This window comes from Mustelus asterias, unplaced genomic scaffold (assembly GCF_964213995.1).
Source record: "Mustelus asterias unplaced genomic scaffold, sMusAst1.hap1.1 HAP1_SCAFFOLD_98, whole genome shotgun sequence".
In the NCBI taxonomy this organism is placed as follows: Eukaryota; Metazoa; Chordata; class Chondrichthyes; order Carcharhiniformes; family Triakidae; genus Mustelus; species Mustelus asterias.
In genome coordinates, this window is record NW_027590146.1 from 95203 (window position 1) to 114000 (window position 18798).

An 18798-nucleotide genomic window follows, 5' to 3' on the forward strand; every position below is an offset into this window, starting at 1 on the left:
CCGTGCAAGCTGATACAATTAGACTTTCAAGGCTGATGTCGAAAGTTTTATATTCTCGCTTTTTTTAAGCAATGCCTCCTAAATGGAGGTGAGACACGGATCAACCATGATGAGACTGATTTCCAGGGTCTGAATTATCTCTTACCCCTCTGATATTCCACAAATGTTGTGATTTCCTGGCTTGGAAGATGCCACATAGCCCAATAATTATACATGTGAAAATGAGACTTCGAATGGATTGAAACGAAAAACAGTAATCAATGACAAACACAACAAAAGTGTAATTTAGAATGAGGGCCCATCATTATAAACGATAGAATATGGAAATAACACAGCTTGATTTCTTTTACAATGGCGATGTGTGATCAAACAGGAAAACCTAGCGAGGAGTACTTATTTGACTCATTATTGTCGGTTCCATTCATCGAGCTTACATCGGTGATGATGACATTGGTTGAGCGTATATGGAGTGTAATATACAGAATAATGTATTGATGTTTTCTTTTTGATTGATGGGAAGTCAGACTTGCTTTAGTTTGGTAATTGACAGTTTTCAAGAGATTTTGTAGATGATTGTTTGCAGAGTTTCAATACCATTCTGGGTAAATAGAGTTAGAATGCTGATCTAACTGAGGGGTATTGCATGTGCGGGGGCCTACTCCTGTTCTACGCTTCTGTGTATAAAACGAAGAGACTGTCTTACCAGCTTCCACGATATTTAGTGATGTAAATCTCCAGGACATTCCCTCCTTAAATGGATCCCTGCACCTTCCTTGAAATTGCATCATTGTGGTTCACATTTCTTGCAAAACGGCAGCAATTTGAACTTCGAGCCATTCAATTCAGTTTAACATGACATGCAACAACCTGTCTGTCTCCAGACACCCAGTACGTGCTGTTTTAGCGGCGCTTTTGATTTGGATGTTTAGCTGCAATGTATGAGTTTGCTGAATCCCAGATATTTAACATCTATCAGAAGGTATGGCCATTCCACGGCCAATCCCGGAGGGATAAAAATGGCAGAATTGCAAACTGAGTGAATGAAAACTGTTGATCACTATCGATTGCTTTTGATAGTAACTAAATTGTTACTCACCAAAGCACTGCCAAATCAATTTCAGTTTTGCTAATATGGATGTTACGTGGTATTTTATCAGACATTTGTGAAAGGTTCACATACAGAAGCCAGGATTCTACCATCCCGCTGCACTAATATATTTAGTGCAGCGGGCCGCGAAAGTGCGTGAGTTCCTGTGAGAGTTCACATGCTGCGGTTGTTCTCCCTTGCCTGGATTTCCGGCGGCATCTACAGGGCGTCGGAAATCGCTGGGAGGTGGGGTTAGTCTTTAAATAGTATTTTGAATCGTATCTAAATGTTATTAATGGGCCCGGGACAGTATTCTCTGGGCCCGCTATCATCCCTCACCCCGCCAGAGTGTTTCATTCCAGCGGTGATTAGAGTAGCTCCCGACGTTTGGGCAAAATAAGAAGTCTCACAACACCAGGTTAAAGTCCAAAAGGCTTATTTGGCTGCACGAGCTTTCGGAACGTTGCGTCTTCATCAGGTGAGTGAAAAGTTTGTTTCACAAACAGGGCATACATAGACACAGACTCAATTACAAGATAATGGTAGGAATGCGAGTCTTAACAGGTATTCAAGTCTTTTCAGGTGCAGACAATGTGAGTGGAGATGGGGATAAGCACATGTTAAAGAGGTGTGAATTGTCTCCAGCCAGGACAGTTATTGAGATTTTGCAAGCCCAGACAAGTCGTGGGGGTTACAGATAGTGTGACATGAACCCAAAGACCCGGTTGACACCATCTTCATGTGTGCGGAACTTGGCTATCAGTTTCTGCTCAGCGACTCTGCTTTGCCGTGTGTTGTGAAGGCTGTCATGGAGAACGCTTACCCGAAGCTCAGAGGCTGAATGCCCGAGACTGCTGAAGTGTTCCCCGACTGGAATTGTGATTGTTGAGTGGTGTCCATTCATTCGTTGGTATAGCATCTGCATGGTCTCACCAATGTACCATGCCTTGGGACATCCTTTCCTGCAACATATCAGGTAGACAATGTTGGCCGAGTCACGAGAGTATGTACCGTGTACTTGATGGATCAGGTGACACGATGGCATCCATGTCGATGATCCAGCACATCTGTCTTGCATTGGTTGCTGTGGCAAGGTTGTGTGGTGTTGTGTTCACAGTTCTCCTGAAGGTTGGGTAGTTTGCTGCGTACAATCGTCTGTTTGAGATTGCGCGGTTGTTTGAAGGCAGTTAGTGGAGGTGTGGGGATGGCCTTGGCAAGATGTTCATCTTCATCGATGACATGTTGAAGGCTCTGGGTAACATGTCATAGCTTCTCCGCTCCGGGGCAGTACTGGACGATGAAGGGTACTCTGTTTGCCGTGCCCCTTGTTTGTCTTTTGAGGAGATCTGTGCGGTTTTTCGCCATGGCGCATCAGAGCTGTCGATCGATGAGTTGAGCACCATATCCTGTTCTTACAAAGGAGTTTTTCATCATCTGTAGGTGTCTGTTGCGATCCTCCTCATCAGAGCAGATCCTGTGTATATGGAGGGCTTCTCCGTCGGGGGTGGCTTCTTTTGTTTGGGGTGGGTGGTGGAGAAGGGAGAATCGTGAGGTTATGCATTGGTTATGCAGTGAAGTGCTGAGGTGACCGTCCTTGATGGAGATGCGTGTGTCCAAGAATGCAACCGATTCTGGAGAGTAGTCCATGGTGAATGTGATGGTGGGATGGAATTTGTTGATGTCATCATGTAGTTGTTTCAGTGATTGTTCACCATGACTCCAAAGGAAGAAACTGACATCAATGTATCTAATGTATAGCGCTGGTTGAAGGTCCTGTGTGGCGAAGAAGTCTTGTTCGAACCTGTGCATGAAGATGTTGGCATATGAGGTGCGAATTGGGTGTCCTTGACTGTTCCATGTGTCTGGATGAAGAACTGGTTGTTGAAGGTGAAGACATTGTGGTCCAGGATGAAGCAAATGAGTTGTAGAATTACGTCTGGAGATTGGCAGTTGTCACGTTGAGTACTGAGGCAGTTGCATCAATGCCGTTGTTGTGGTGGATGCTGGTGTAGAGTGCCGAGACATCCATTGTGACGAGGAGTGCTCCAGGTTCAACTGCTCCATGTGCGCCGAGTTTCTGTAGGAAGTCCGTAGTGTTGCGACAGAAGCTGGGGGTTCTTCGTACAATGGGTTTCAGGATGCCCTCGACATAGCCGGAGAGGTTCTCACACAGGGTACTACTGCCTGATACGATGGGACGGCTGGGTGTGTTGGCCCTGTGTATCTTCGGGAGGCCAAGGCCATCCCCACGCCTCCATTACTTGCTTTCAAACAACCGCGCAACCTCAAACAGACTAATGTACGCAGCAAACTACCCAGCCTTCAGGAGGACTGTGACCATGACACCACATAACACTGCCACAACACCCTCTGCAAGACGTGCTGGATCATCAACACGGATGCCATTGTCTCACCTGAGAACACCATCTACCAGGTACACGGTACATACTCTTGTGACTCGGCCAACATTGTCTACCTGGTACGCTGCAGGAAAGGATGTCCCGAGGCATGGTACATTGGCGAGACCATGCAGATGCTATGACAACGAATGAATTGACACCACTCGACAATCACCAGGCAGGAATGTTCCCTTCTTTTCGGGGAACACTTCAGCAGTCACGGGCATTCAGCCTCTGATCTTCGGCTAAACTTTCTCCATGGCGGCCTTCACAACACACAACACAGAATCACTGAGCAGAAACTGATAGCCAAGTTCCGCACACATGAGGACGGCTTCAACCGGGAGCTTGGGTTCATGTCACACTATCTCAAACCCCTGCGACTTCCCTCGACTTGCAAAATCTCAATAACTGTCCTGGCTGGAAACAATTCACACCTCTTTGACCTGTGCTTAACCCTCTCTTCACTCACAGTGTCTACACCTGAAAAGACTTGATTACCTGTTAAGACTCGCATTCCAACCATTATCTTGGAATTGAGTTTGTGTCTATATGTGTCCTGTTTGTGAACCGTACTCTTCACTCATCTGATGAAGGGGCAATGCTCCGAAAGCTCGTGCTACCAAATAAACCTGTTGGACTTTAACCTGGTGTTGTGAGACTACTTACTCTGTCTACCCCAGTCCAACGCCGGAAACTCCACATCATGACTTTCTGGGAGTTAGTGGCCTGATCCCGTTGGAATGAAAGGGAGCAATTGGGGACCCCAGAGGGTCGGGTGGTGGTGGGTTTTGCCCCCTGAGCATGGGAATCCTGGCACTGCCCCAGGGATAAAGTGCCCATGCCAGGGGGCACCTTGGCGCTGCCAATCAGGCATGGGGCAGTGCCAAGGGAGAGGAGCATATAGGGTCGTGGCCAAGAGGGCGGGGCCTGCTGGGGATGATCGGTGGGTTTTGGGGGGTTGCCGCTGCCACGCTGCAATTGGGGTCGATGAGGCACGAGTGATGCCAGCAATCGGGGTGGCTGTGGGGAGTGGGATCAGCAGGCGGAGGGTCAGTGGTGGGGGGAGGGGGTGCCTGCAGGTTGTGTCTGCACTGGGGTGATTTTGATCTGGGCGGGCCGGGATTTTGGTCGGGGCTGGCCGGGAAATGGGCAGGAAGGACGCGATTGGACCTCTGCAGTGCACAGTGTGTGAAAGATTCTAATGTCAACTCCCAGTGATAAAAGGCAGCATGAATTACTCCAGTTTTTTTCCGTGAATTCAACACTTGGATTTTTTTGGTAGAATTCCAGCCAAAACCTATGTTGCATTGAAATAATCCAATATTCGCATTAATTTATCAACGAAATTAATCACATTAATAAAATACCATCTCCTTAATAAATGCTGAATTTTCTATTATTGATCAACAGTTCAACCACGTACCAATTATTTATACTTTAATTCTGTTTCCCACATTGTCCCCATTATTTGCTCGAAGCTGATGGCCCTGTCACTTCCCGCTTCATCATGCAGCTATGTTTTTTTCACAAACATGTAATATTTGCAATCTTTCAGTCTGCTGATAGCAATCTAAATCATAGAAACATAGAAAATAGGAGCAGGAGGAGGCTATTTGGACCTTCAAGGCTGCTTGCTGTTCATTATGATCATGACTGATCATCCAACATGATAGTCTGATCCCACCTTCCCTTCAGATCCTTGGATCCCCTTGACCCATGCACGATAACTAACTGCTTCTTGAGAAAAAACAGGGGGTGATTCTCCCATTCCGCTGAGCTGATTTTCCAACACAGCGGGCTAGGGGATTTAGGCGGAGCCGGATTTGCTCGATAAGTGCTGCACGCTCGGCTCCAAGTGCTCTCCCAGCTCCAAACTTCCTGAGCTGCATTACTTAGCCAAATTTGAATTGAAATATAATTTAAATGCTATTAGCGGGCTCCAGACTGAAGTCTCTGTCACACTATCCTCTCACCGCCCCGTCAGCAGTATTTCAATCCAACGCAGTTTACAGTAGCTCCCCACTAACTGGTAGCTGGTGGCTGACCCCGCTTTAGTGAACGGGGGTAACGAGGGTCGGGAGGCGGGGTTGCCCCCTGGGTATTAGCACTTTGACAGCCCCAGCGTGGGCTCACCCTGGTTATGGACACTGACACCATTGGGAAAACCCTTTTTGCATCTACTCTGTCTACTCCTGTTAGAAATTACAACATTTCTATGAGATCCTCCCTCATTCTTCTAAACTTTATGAGTACAGTCCTAACCACTTCGATCTCACTGCCGATTGGGCATGGGGCAGTACCAAGGGGGCGGGACCTTCGGGGGCATCATGGGGGCGATCGGTGCGAGTGGAGGTCCTGCTGCCACTCTGCACATTGGTGCTGCAGGGGCTTGGGGTGTGGTCGAGATGGGCTGGGGGCGGGGAATCGGGGCTGGACCCGGGCATGCTTGGGGGTGGCAGCGACTGGGTCATGGGGGTTGAGAGAGCACGAGTTGCAGGGTCGTGGGGTTGGTCAGTGGTCGAACTGGCCAGCACTCGAGAATCTGGCAGACACGGGCCACGTGCGTGCGCCGATCTCGCGGTTGACAGATCGGCACATGCACAATGGCACGCTCAGGCCTATGCTGCCGGCCTCTGCAGCGGAGGCAGGCCCCGCCCCCTGATTTCATTGCATAATATACGCTAGTGCAATCTGCAGTGCACAAAGTGTGGGAGATCCTTCTCTGAAGTCCCAGTAAAATAAAGCAGTGCGATTTACTCCAGTTTTCACGCAAATTCAACGCTTAGACATTTTTTGGAAGAATTGCTCCCAGAATGTTTCCACCTCAACTGTTTTCTGTGGTGGGACTTCCACAGGCTGATCACTCTCTGGGTGAAGATATCACTCCTCATCTCTTTCTTTAACAGTCTACCCTGTATGTTAAGACGGGTAACCCTGGTTATGGACACTGACACCATTGGGAAAACCCTTTTTGCATCTACTCTGTCTACTCCTGTTAGAAATTACAACATTTCTATGAGATCCTCCCTCATTCTTCTAAACTTTATGAGTACAGTCCTAACCACTTCGATCTCTGCATTCCCCCTGCAGCAAATGCATCATTCCTCAGGTAAGGAGATCGAAATTGCACACAATAGAAACATTATATTATTGGACCATGAGGAATCTGCAATAATTACCCTCCATTCTCCCAGTAACAACTGAGCACAGAGAGGTCGAGAGTCTTTTCCAACTTGAGCAATGAATATTGTTTAAACAGCTGCATATTTATTTTCATCCTGTCACATCAGAATATCACACCTCCCTCATTGCAACGTCACAAGCATCCTGTTCTTCAGTGAAGAAAGATGCAAATTTCAAACTTAGTACCCGATGTTACAACTCTCTGGACTTTCCACCAGTAACTTACCAGTTTCACTGTGGAACTCTGACACTGGCTGTCTGAACCATTGCTCATTATAGAGTTCCAGCTTCGAGCAGACTGGAGAGCTGCCTTCCAAGCTCTCTCCCAGCGATCAGCTGAACTAACATGTTCACTTTCCTCCGGGATGATGAATGAAGGAAGTTGCTAGCACTCCACTTCCAGCCTCTAGGTGCTGGGTAATTATTGGTAGCCTGCATTCCGAAGCTCTAACACACAATAGAGTCCCAGATGGAAATTAAATTTAACCTCCACACAGACAAACATGGCTTGTTCAGCCTGAAAACTCATTACAGCTTCCTTGCAAGCACAGAACCATTAAGTTACCTGCCCAAAACTATAACGTTTTTCTACTTTTTATCCATACAAATACAAATTCCTTAAACAATCTACCTTTTCCTAGCACAAAGATACCTAGGACTTTTCTCAACACAGATTCTGCCAATCCATTTAAAGAATGTTAGTTTTGTCCCTCATCCATGTTGTTCTCCCTCTGATTATCCTGTCACCATTTGTCTATCCTTAATCTACTTCAGGATACCGCTTTCTATTAGAACAATTTAATAAATTATCTGACACTTATTCTGAATTTAGCTCAATGCTTTGACTTTTATGATTCTTTAATCCCTGCTAAATAACGAACCTTTCATTTATAATAATCTTCTACTGTTCCTGTTACTTTAATTCATGCTATTTTCTCATTCAGGGAACTCTGACCATTTCGTATTTTCGGAGGTTTTTGTAGGGGGAGAGTAAACAGCAAATGGCGTGTTCCACGATGAAACCAATGGATCCTGAGAACGAAAAATAAACAATGAAGACCAGTATTCTCATTGTCCCCATTTTACTGGTGTTACATTATATATTATACAAGACCAGTTCAAGCCAGTATTCATAGTAATCTGTTGTACTGACATTGCATTATAAAATAGACAAGACCGATTCAGACCAGTATTCTTATTTCGCTGTTTGACTGGTGTTGCATTTTAATCATAGCTGATCAGTTCAGACTCGCATTCTTAGTTCCCCATTTTATAGCTTTCCTTTTGGGTTAATTAGGAAGCGGGATGCTGTCCTGCAATTAGAATTAATGGAACTAGGTAGAAAATTAGCAGTCAGGACCTCAAATGTAATGAGCCCCGAATTACGTGCGAGGGAGTACAGAAATATGATAAGACATGAATGCATGATTGGAAATATAGTGCAGCAGGGAATTCTTTAGATTTTTGGGACATTGGGGTTTGCTCCGGGGAGATGGCATGAGCAAAACCGGATAAGGCTTCTCCTGAAAATAGGGAGCTCTGGGTTCCTCGAAGAGCTTTATACGAAGTCAGCCAGGTTGTGAGAACGAAGGGGAAATGTTAAGGTGAAATACCAGTGTGCACAAAATACTGGGAGAGAGAGATAGCACTAGTCTAGAGAATAGTAAGTTCAAAAGTGAAGGCGGAGTAAGGAAGAAAGTAGCAATGTCTAAATCAGAGTTCCTATGCATCTATGTGAATTTGAAGAGTAGAAGAAGTGAGATTGGGGAGTTACCAGCACAGATTCCAGTGTGGAAAAATGAAGGTCTGCTGAATACTGAGACCTGGTTACAGCAAGGGCAGAACTGGGTGTTAAATATTCCTGGGAACAAGGTTTTTAGAAAAGCAAGAACTGAGAGGAAAGGAGGGTGTGGCGGTAATGGTTAAAGGGGAGCCTTGCAATGCTGGAGAAAGAACTCGTCCCAGCGGGTTCAAGGTAGAATCAATTTGGTTAGAGGAAAGGAACAAGAAAGGTGCATTTATATTATTCCCTGTGTAGACTACAAACCAGCCATTGTGAAGGCTGAAGCAGAATATGTTTGCAAATTAATTGCTGGAAAATGCAAATATTATAAAGTAGTTACAATTTCATTTCTTGAATGTATACGTGGACAATGGTACTCTAATGAATGTGGGGGTTGGGGTGGGGGATTCAACGGACCCTAATATATAGAACATAGAACATTACAGCGCAGTACAGGCCCTTCGGCCCTCGATGTTGCGCCGACCAGTGAAACCAATCTAAAGCCCCTCTAATCTACACTATTCCAATATCATCCATATGTTTATCCAATAACTATTTGAATGCTCTTAATGTTGACGAGTCCACTACTGCTGCAGGCAGGGCATTCCACGCCCTTACTACTCTGAGTAAAGAACCTACCTCTAACATCTGTCCTATATCTCTCACCCCTCAATTTAAAGCTATGTCCCCCTCATGTTAGCCATCACCATCAGAGGAAAAAGGCTCTCACTATCCACCCTATCTAATCCTCTGATCAGCTTGTATGCCTCTATTAAGTCGCCTCTAATACTTCTTCTCTCTAACGAAAACAACCTCAAGTCCCTCAGCCTTTCCTCATACGATCTTCCCACCATGGTAAATCTCCTCTGCACCCTTTCCAATGCTTCCACATCTTTCCTATAATGCGGCAACCAGAACTGTATGCAATGCTCCAAGTGCAGCTGCGCCAGAGTTTTGTACAGTTGCAGCATGACCTCCCGGCACCGAAACTCAATCTCTCTACCAATAAAAGCTAACACACCGTACGCCTTCTTAACAACCCTATCAACCTGGGTGCCAACTTTCAGGGATCTATGCACATGGACATCCAGATCCCTCTGTTCATCCACACTACCAAGTATCTTATCATTAGCCCAGTACTCTGTATTCCTGTTACTCCTTCCAAAGTGAATCACCTCACACTTTTCCGCATTAAACTTCATTTGCCACCTCTCAGCCCAGCTCTGCAGCTTACCTATGTCCCCCTGTAACCTGCAACAACCTTCTGCACTGTCCACATTAAACTCCATTTGCAACCTCTCAGCCCAGCTCTGCAGCTTATCTATATCCCTCTGTAACCTGCCACTTCCCTCTGCACTGTCCACAACTCCACCGACTTTAGTGTCATCCGCATATTTACGAATCCATCCTTCTACGCCCTCATCCAGGTCGTTAATAAAAATGACAAACAGCAGTGGCCCCAAAACAGATCCTTGCGGTACACCACTAGTAACTGAACTCCAGGATGAATATTTCCCATCAACCACCAACCTCTGTTTTCTTACAGCTAGGCAATTCCTGATCCAAACCACTAAATCACCCTCAATCCCATGTGTCCGTATTTTCTGCAAAAGATTACCATGGGGAACCTTATCAAACGCTTTGCTCAAATCCATATACACCATATCAACCACTTTACCCTCACCCACTTCTTTGGTCACCTTCTCAAAGAACTCAATAAGGTTTGTGAGGCACGACCTACCCTTCACAAAACCGTGCTGACTATCCCTAATCAAATTATTCCTTTCTCAGTGATTATATATCCTATCTCTTATAATCCTTTCCAAAACTTTGCCCACAACAGAAGTAAGGCTCACCGGCCTATAATTACCAGGGTTGTCCCTACTCGCCTTCTTGAACAAGGGGACAACATTTGCTATCCTCCAGTCTTCTGGCACTATCCCTGTAGATAATGACGACACAAAGATCAAAGCCAAATGCGCTGCAATCTCCTCTCTAGCCTCCCAGAGAATCCTAGGATAAATCCCATCCGGCCCAGGGGACTGATCTATTTTTACCCTTTCCAGAATTGATATATGATAATATATATATATATATATATATATATATATATCTAATATATAATACTGACAGCCAATATAAAGGGGAATGCTAACGTCATCTCTCTGGGTGTGAATTGTAAAACGGTGGTAAGTGGAAAGCAGGGAGTAATAGGTCCTATAAAAGGCAATTCATGCATTGAGCCCGAGGGCATGGCTGAGGTATTAAAGTAAAACCTTGTATCTGCGATTACCAAGGAGACATTTTCTATGAGGGCCATGGGAACACAACACACCTCTGCCACGGGAGGGTTCACAATTGATAAGGAGGAAGTGATGAATAGATTATCACTGCTGAAATATGACAAGTCACTGCTAATGGATGAGATGTAAAAAAGGACATTGAAGGAGTGAGAATGGAAATTGCAGGGGCTGTCTATAATCTTTCAGTTTCCCTGGGCTCTGATATGGTGCTCTGGACTGGAGAATTGCAAATGTTCCAGCCTTGCTCAAAGAAAGATTTTAAGGATCGTCCATGCAAGTACAGACTATTAAGTTTAATATTTCATTTATTATTTGCACATGTATTGGGATGTCGTGAAATGTATTGTTTCTTGAGCGCTATACAGACAAAACACACCGTTCAGAAGGGACATGGGGGGAGAAGGAAAGGAGAGGGTGCAGAATGTAATGTTAAAGAGCTTTGAAAGCATAGGACAAGAGTAACATGTCATGACAGTATTAGTAGTCACGTGGAAAATGGAGTTGGGTAAGACAAGCCAACATGGATTTATAAAGCTGCTGGAGTTAAAAGTTTCTCGAGTTTTTTTTGGGGAGGAAACAAACAGAAAGTTTCAACAAGGATAATGCTATTGATGTGTACTTTAAGAAGGCATTATATATCAAGCAATACAAAGGACGTGTGAGAAAGGTTGTCTTTCATGGAATGAAATAGACATTAGCAACATAGGTAGGAAAAAAATGGCTGAAAAATTGGGCCTCAACCGGGATATTGGGTTTATGTCACACTATTTGTAACTCCCACAGTTGCGTGGACCTGCAGAGTTTCACTGGCTGTCTTGTCTGGAGACAATACACATCTTTTTAGCCTGTCTTGATGCTCTCTCCACTCCCATTGTTTTGTTTCTTAAAGACTGGATTAGTTGTGAGTATTCGCATTCCAACCATTATTCATGTAAATTGAGTCTGTGTCTTTATAAGTTCTGTTTGTGAACAGAATTCCCACTCACCTGAAGAAGGGGCTCAGAGCCTCGAAAGCTTGTGTGGCTTTTGCTACCAAATAAACCTGTTGGACTTTAACCTGGTGTTGTTAAACTTCTTACTGTGAAAAATTGGAAGCAGGGTGCAATGCTCCATGGATAAATTGCGGGCTGAGAAATGGCTGTTGTGGTGTTCCAAAGGCATAAGGATTGTGACAAATGCTTTTCCTTGAATATATTCTGATCTAGATCTTGATGTGGAGAGGATAATTGCAAATCTTGCGGCGCACAAAGGTGCAGAATATTGCGAACTGTGAGGAGGACAGTGTGGAAGTCCAAATGGGTATTGTTACAAGTCAGGTTGGATACTTCAAGGTGTTCTATGAAGTGCGACTGACCTGTAATGTTTTACATTGAATTTCGCTTAAGATGAGCATAAAACGTTTCAATTCAAGTGTGATTCAATGAACCCACGAAGAGCTTTTATCAAAAGCAATGTTTAATTAAGAATATTCTTGACATGTATAGTATGAATCCTAGCAAGAACATTTAACAATTACAAACAAGAAACACAGCAATCACGATAATATATAACTCTAAAGGAAATATCTCTAATGTCTTCCAACCAAAGACAGCATCCAACACATAAAACCATACAAATGAACGCGTTACAACATAGCTTAATGTCCACTTATTACAGGAATCCCACCTGCTGATTTGAATGTTGAAAATCCCTTGTGAAGAAACACAGAAGCGGTTGTAGAAAAACATCTGTTTCCCCTAAACTCAGCGTCTTTAAGGCAGAAGCTAAACTGTTTCCCGAAGTGAACCTGAAAGCCCCAATAATAAACAAACCTATCACCTGACTGCCACGGCTTAGCCCCAGCCCCATTGACATCGATGAATCTGTAAGCTGCAGGATTTCTTAAAGGTACACTCACATGACAGTATAGACAAGTTGCTGGAGTGGGCATAAAGTTGGCAACTGTACTTATTTGCGTTGAGGTGAAAATTGATGCATTTTGGTTGGAGGAAAATGGAGAGACAATAAAATATAAGGCATACAATTCTCATTGAGGACAGGAACTGGGGAACGTGTGCACATGCACATCGATCATTGAACGTGACAGGAATAGGTCAGCTTTGCTATGGGTACGATTGCGCAAAGCCCTACGGTGATTTACTTCAAGGTGAAAGTGAATGGAAAACTTTGGTTTGAGGGTATAAACTGACAGGAGGATGGAGTCAGTGAGGTCAGGCTGTGCGTATCCCGGGGAGGATGGAGTCAGTGAAATCAGACTGTGCATGACAAAGGGAGGAGGGATTATGATCCAGTTAATAAATTAGTACCAGTTCATAGCTGTGTCACAGAGCAGACTGTTATCAAGTTCAAATTGCATTTTTGCATCCGTCACGAGCCATGCTAATGACTCGGGTTTGATGCTGCAGTGAAATGGACCTGTGATGAGTTACCGTCATTCAGAGGAGCAGTGACAAGACTGCTCTGATTTCCATTGTGTTCTCCAGCCTGGCGAGATTAAAGGTCAGAATCAATCCCTGCTTCAGCTCAAGATCAAGTGTCCTCTATTGGAGGGTGTGACTGTAGGGTATGGAAATTGAAATAGATAATTGTGCAACAGAACGTTTTGCTAATCTGATAATTAGAATCTATCCAACACAAAGAGGTATTTGCACCTGGAGGTGTGCAATGTCTGTAATAATCATCCAGCTCTTCTCCAGATGACACAATGTATAGATTTCATAGCGAGGGAATTGAACCCGGACTGTTAGTTTACCAGACAAGAGGTCCTTAGGAAACTGAAAGTAGTTATTAATAATTGCAAGTTAAAATATGCTTGTTTCCAGGAGAGATGCTGCATTTTGTGAGTTAAATATTTCTAGTGGCTGGGTAGAAAGAGGGAAGTGAGTGACCATCTGGAGGGACATCAGCGTCACAGGTGAGGGAGTTCCTGAGTACTGGAATTGTCCTATAGATAGCTGGTATTGGGAACTGCCTATATTGAGCTCAAACAACTCAGCATCTTGTCTGGAACTGAGCATAATTTAAATTGTAATTATTAATAACTGGTTATTGAGGACTGACGGGGAATGTCAGTGGTCTCTACCTGTGATGCTGCTGAAAGAAAGCCAAGCCCAATGGAGAAAGAACATTTGCAGATTGCCTGGGCTTGCCTGGACGCGTTTCAAATCAGAATACACAGGTCGAGTAAGAATGAAACAGATCGGGTACTGGGATCTGGAAAAAAAACAGAAAATGCTGGAAAAACACAGTAGCTGTGGCAGCATCGTGGAGAGAGAAACAGAGATAACATTGGGGTTCGAACCAAGAGTCATCTTGGACTCAACATGTTTACTCTGTTTTCTTTCCCTCAGGTGCTGCCGGACTTGCTGGGATTTTCCAGCACCTTCTCTTTTTAATTTTGAGAATTGAACAGAATTATCAGTGGCCCTGCGTCGCAAATAAATTTCCTGAAATATTACATGTAAAATGTATGGCTGTTATAACATAGAACATAGAACATAGAACAGTACAGCACAGAACAGGCCCTTCGGCCCACGATGTTGTGCCGAGCTTTATCTGAAACCAAGATCAAGCTATCCCACTCCCTATCATCCTGGTGTGCTCCATGTGCCTATCCAATAACAGCTTAAATGTTTCTAAAGTGTCTGACTCCACTATCACTGCAGGCAGTCCATTCCACACCCCAACCACTCTCTGCGTAAAGAACCTACCTCTGATATCCGTCCTGTATCTCCCACCACGAACCCTATAGTTATGCCCCCTTGTAATAGCTCCATCCACCCGAGGAAATAGTCTTTGAACGTTCACTCTATCTATCCCCTTCATCATTTTATACACCTCTATTAAGTCTCCCCTCAGCCTCCTCCGCTCCAGAGAGAACAGCCCTAGCTCCCTCAACCTTTCCTCATAAGACCTACCCTCCAAACCAGGCAGCATCCTGGTAAATCTCCTCTGCACTCTTTCCAGTGCTTCCACATCCTTCTTATAGTGAGGTGACCAGAACTGCACACAATATTCCAAATGTGGTCTCACCAAGGTCCTGTACAGTTGCAGCATAACCCCACGGCTCTTAAACTCCAACCCCCTGTTAATAAAAGCTAACACACTATAGGCCTTCTTCACAGCTCTATCCACTTGACTGGCAACCTTTAGAGATCTGTGGATATGGACCCCAAGATCTCTCTGTTCCTCCACAGTCTTCAGAACCCTACCTTTGACCCTGTAATCCACATTTAAATTAGTCCTACCAAAATGAATCACCTCACATTTATCAGGGTTAAACTCCATTTGCCATTTTTCAGCCCAGCTTTGCATCCTATCTATGTCTCTTTGCAGCCTACAACAGCCCTCCACCTCATCCACTACTCCACCAATCTTGGTGTCATCAGCAAATTTACTGATCCACCCTTCAGCCCCCTCCTCTAAGTCATTAATAAAAATCACAAAGAGCAGAGGACCAAGCACTGATCCCTGCGGCACACCGCTAGCAACCTGCCTCCAATCCGAAAATTTTCCATCGACCACCACCCTCTGTCTTCGGTCAGACAGCCAGTTACCTATCCAATCGGCCAACTTTCCCTCTATCCCACACCTCCTCACTTTCATCATAAGCCGACCATGGGGGACCTTATCAAACGCCTTACTAAAATCCATGTATATGACATCAACTGCCCTACCTTCATCAACACACTTAGTTACCTCCTCAAAAAATTCTATCAAATTTGTGAGGCACGACTTGCCCTTCACGAATCCGTGCTGACTATCTCGGATTAATCCGCATCTTTCTAAATGGTCGTAAATCCCATCCCTAAGGACCCTTTCCATCAATTTACCAACCACCGAAGTAAGACTAACCGGTCTATAATTACCAGGGTCATTTCTATTCCCTTTCTTAAACAGAGGAACAACATTCGCCATTCTCCAGTCCTCTGGCACCATCCCCGTGGACAGCGAGGACCCAAAGATCAACGCCAAAGGCTCTGCAATCTCATCCCTTGCCTCCCACAGAATCCTAGGATACATTTCATCAGGCCCAGGGGACTTATCGACCTTCAGTTTATTCAAAACTGCCAAGACATCCTCCCTCCGAACATCTATTTCCTCCAGCCTATTAGCCTGTAACACCTTCTCTTCCTCAAAAACATGGCCCCTCTCCTTGGTGAACACTGAAGAAAAGTATTCATTCATCACCTCGCCTATCTCTACTGACTCCATACACAAGTTCCCACTACTGTCCTTGACCGGCCCTAACCTCACCCTGGTCATTCTTTTATTCCTCACATAAGAGTAAAAAGCCTTGGGGTTTTCCTTGATCCGACCCGCCAAGGACTTCTCATGTCCCCTCCTAGCTCTCCTAAGCCCCTTTTTCAGCTCATTCCTTGCTAACTTGTAACCCTCAATCGAGCCATCTGAACCTTGTTTCCTCATCCCTACATAAGCTTCCCTCTTCCTTTTCACAAGACATTCCACCTCTTTTGTGAACCATGGTTCCCTCACTCGGCCATTTCCTCCCTGCCTGACAGGAACATACCTATCAAGGACATCCAGTATTTGTTCCTTGAAAAAGTTCCACTTTTCATTAGTTCCTTTCTCTGACAGTTTCTGTTCCCAACTTATGCCCCCTAATTCTTGCCTAATCGCATCATAATTACCCCTCCCCCAATTGTAAACCTTGCCCTGCCGTACGGCCCTATCCCTCTCCATTGCAATTACAAAAGACACCGAATTGTGGTCACTATCTCCAAATTGCTCTCCCACAACCAAATCTAACACTTGGCCTGGTTCATTTCCCAGTACCAAATCCAATGTGGCCTCACCTCTAGTCGGCCCATCCACATATTGTGTCAGGAAACCCTCCCGCACACACTGCACAAAAACTGCCCCATCCAAACTATTTGACCTACAAAGGTTCCAATCAATATTTGGAAAGTTAAAGTCCCCCATGACAATTACCCTGTGATCCCCACACATATCCATAATCTGCTTAGCAATTTCTTCCTCCACATCTCTATTACTATTTGGGGGCCTATAGTAAACTCCTAGCAACGTGACCGCTCCTTTCCTATTTCTAACTTCAGCCCATATTACCTCAGTGTGCAGATCCCCACGAAGTGCCTTTCCGCAGCCGTTAAACTATCCTTGATTAACAATGCCACTCCTCCACCTCTTTTACCAGCTTCCCTACACTTAGTGAAACATCTATACCCCGGAACGTCCAACAACCATTCCTGTCCTTGTTCTACCCACGTCTCCGTAATGGTCACAACATCGTAGTCCCAAGTACCAATCCACGCCCCAAGTTCATCTACCTTGTTCCGGATGCTCCTTGCATTGAAGTAGACACACTTCAACCCACCTTCCTGTCTACCAGTACCCACCCTTGACCCTGATACCTTCCCCAATACCTCACCACCCTCACTGACTTCTGGACTACAACTCCCTTTCCCACTCCCCTGACAAATTAGTTTAAACCCCCCTGAAGAGCCGTAACAAATTTCCCTCCGAGGATATTGGTGCCCCTCTGGTTCAGGTGCACCCCGTCCTGTTTGTACAGGTCCCACCTTCCCCAGAACGTGTTCCAATTATCCACGTATCTGAAACCCTCCCTCCTACACCATCCCTGCAACCACATATTTAACTGCACTCTCTCCCTGTTCCTCAACTCGCTATCACGTGGTACCGGCAACGTACCAGAGATGACCACATGTTTCGTCTTGGCTCTCAGCTTCCAGCCCAGCTCCAGAAATTCCTGCTTTAAATCCCCGTCCCTTCTCTTACCTATGTCATTGGTACCAATGTGCACCACGACTTGTGACTGTTTCCCCTCCCCCTTCAGAATCTGGAAAACACGGTCTGAGACATCACGGACCTTGGCACCCGGTAGGCAACATACCATCTGTGAGTCTCTTTTGCTGCCACAGAACCTCCTATCTATCCCTCTAACTAACTTATGAGGAGTTTCTCGGTGTAATTTTAAATGGAAAATTGTATTTATTACAGAGAATCAGAATTTGGAATCGTCTAACGCCACGATGGCTGAAGGATCAGATCCAACATCTTCGACAAGAGTGAAAATGGATGCGGGTAGGTTCAGAAAATAATTAAAATCGTAATTTCTTACAGGACAAAGTTTCAGATTTTTAGCATGAATCCACAGCTCAAATGGGAAGTGAAAAAGAGAACAGGGTCTGAGTAGGAGGAGGAACTGGGTGACCATCGAGAGGTTCATCCTAGTCACAGATGGAGGGAGCTCATGAGCTCTGGTACTGTCCAATAGATAGCTGGGGGCTATAAGGTGAATCCAGACAGTGACGAAACCGGAAAATCCCACTCAAGATCAACAGACGTTTCCATGGTCCACCCCTCCCCCGCTCTGATTCTCCTGCCATGTGGGACGGTAAAATACACCCCAACAAACTGCAGCACGGTTTGAACAGTGAATTAAGCTCCCAGCTGATACCACTGGACAAGTCAAATCTCAGGATCGAACCTGGCTTAATTGATCCTAACGTTTATTATTTCTGTAGTGTTTGGATGTTTACTTTGGATGGCAACGACTGAACTGAGCCACTGACTCCATCCTCCCCGGGTTACACACTGTCTGATCTCACTGACCCCATCCTCCCCGGGTTCCACACTGTCTGATCTCACTGACTCCATCCTCCCCGGGTTACTCACTGTCTGATCTCACTGACTCCATCCTCCCCGGGTTACACACTGTCTGATCTCACTGACTCCATCCTCCCCGGGTTACACACTGTCTGATCTCACTGACTCCATCCTCCCCGGGTTACACACTGTCTGATCTCACTGACTCCATCCTCCCCGGGTTACACACTGTCTGATCTCACTGACTCCATCCCCCTCGTGTTACACAGTGTCTGATCTCACTGACTCCATCCTCCCCGGGTTACACACTGTCTGATCTCACTGACTCCATCCTCCCCGGATTACACACTGTCTGACCTCACTGACTCCATCCTCCCTGGGTTACACACTGTCTGATCTCACTGACTCCATCCTCCCCGGGTTACACACTGT

General features: G+C 45.2%; 1 protein-coding gene across 1 annotated transcript in view; it reads left to right on the forward strand.

Annotated features, from left to right (window-relative positions):
* The window catches only part of LOC144484295 (NACHT, LRR and PYD domains-containing protein 3-like), a 138833-nt gene that overhangs the window by 36836 nt on the left and 83199 nt on the right, over nt 1-18798 (forward strand). Inside the window, exon 10 of the mRNA XM_078202824.1 lies at nt 17758-17841. The gene's annotated coding sequence lies outside the window, so the exon portion shown is untranslated. The remainder of the gene's footprint in view (nt 1-17757; nt 17842-18798) is intronic.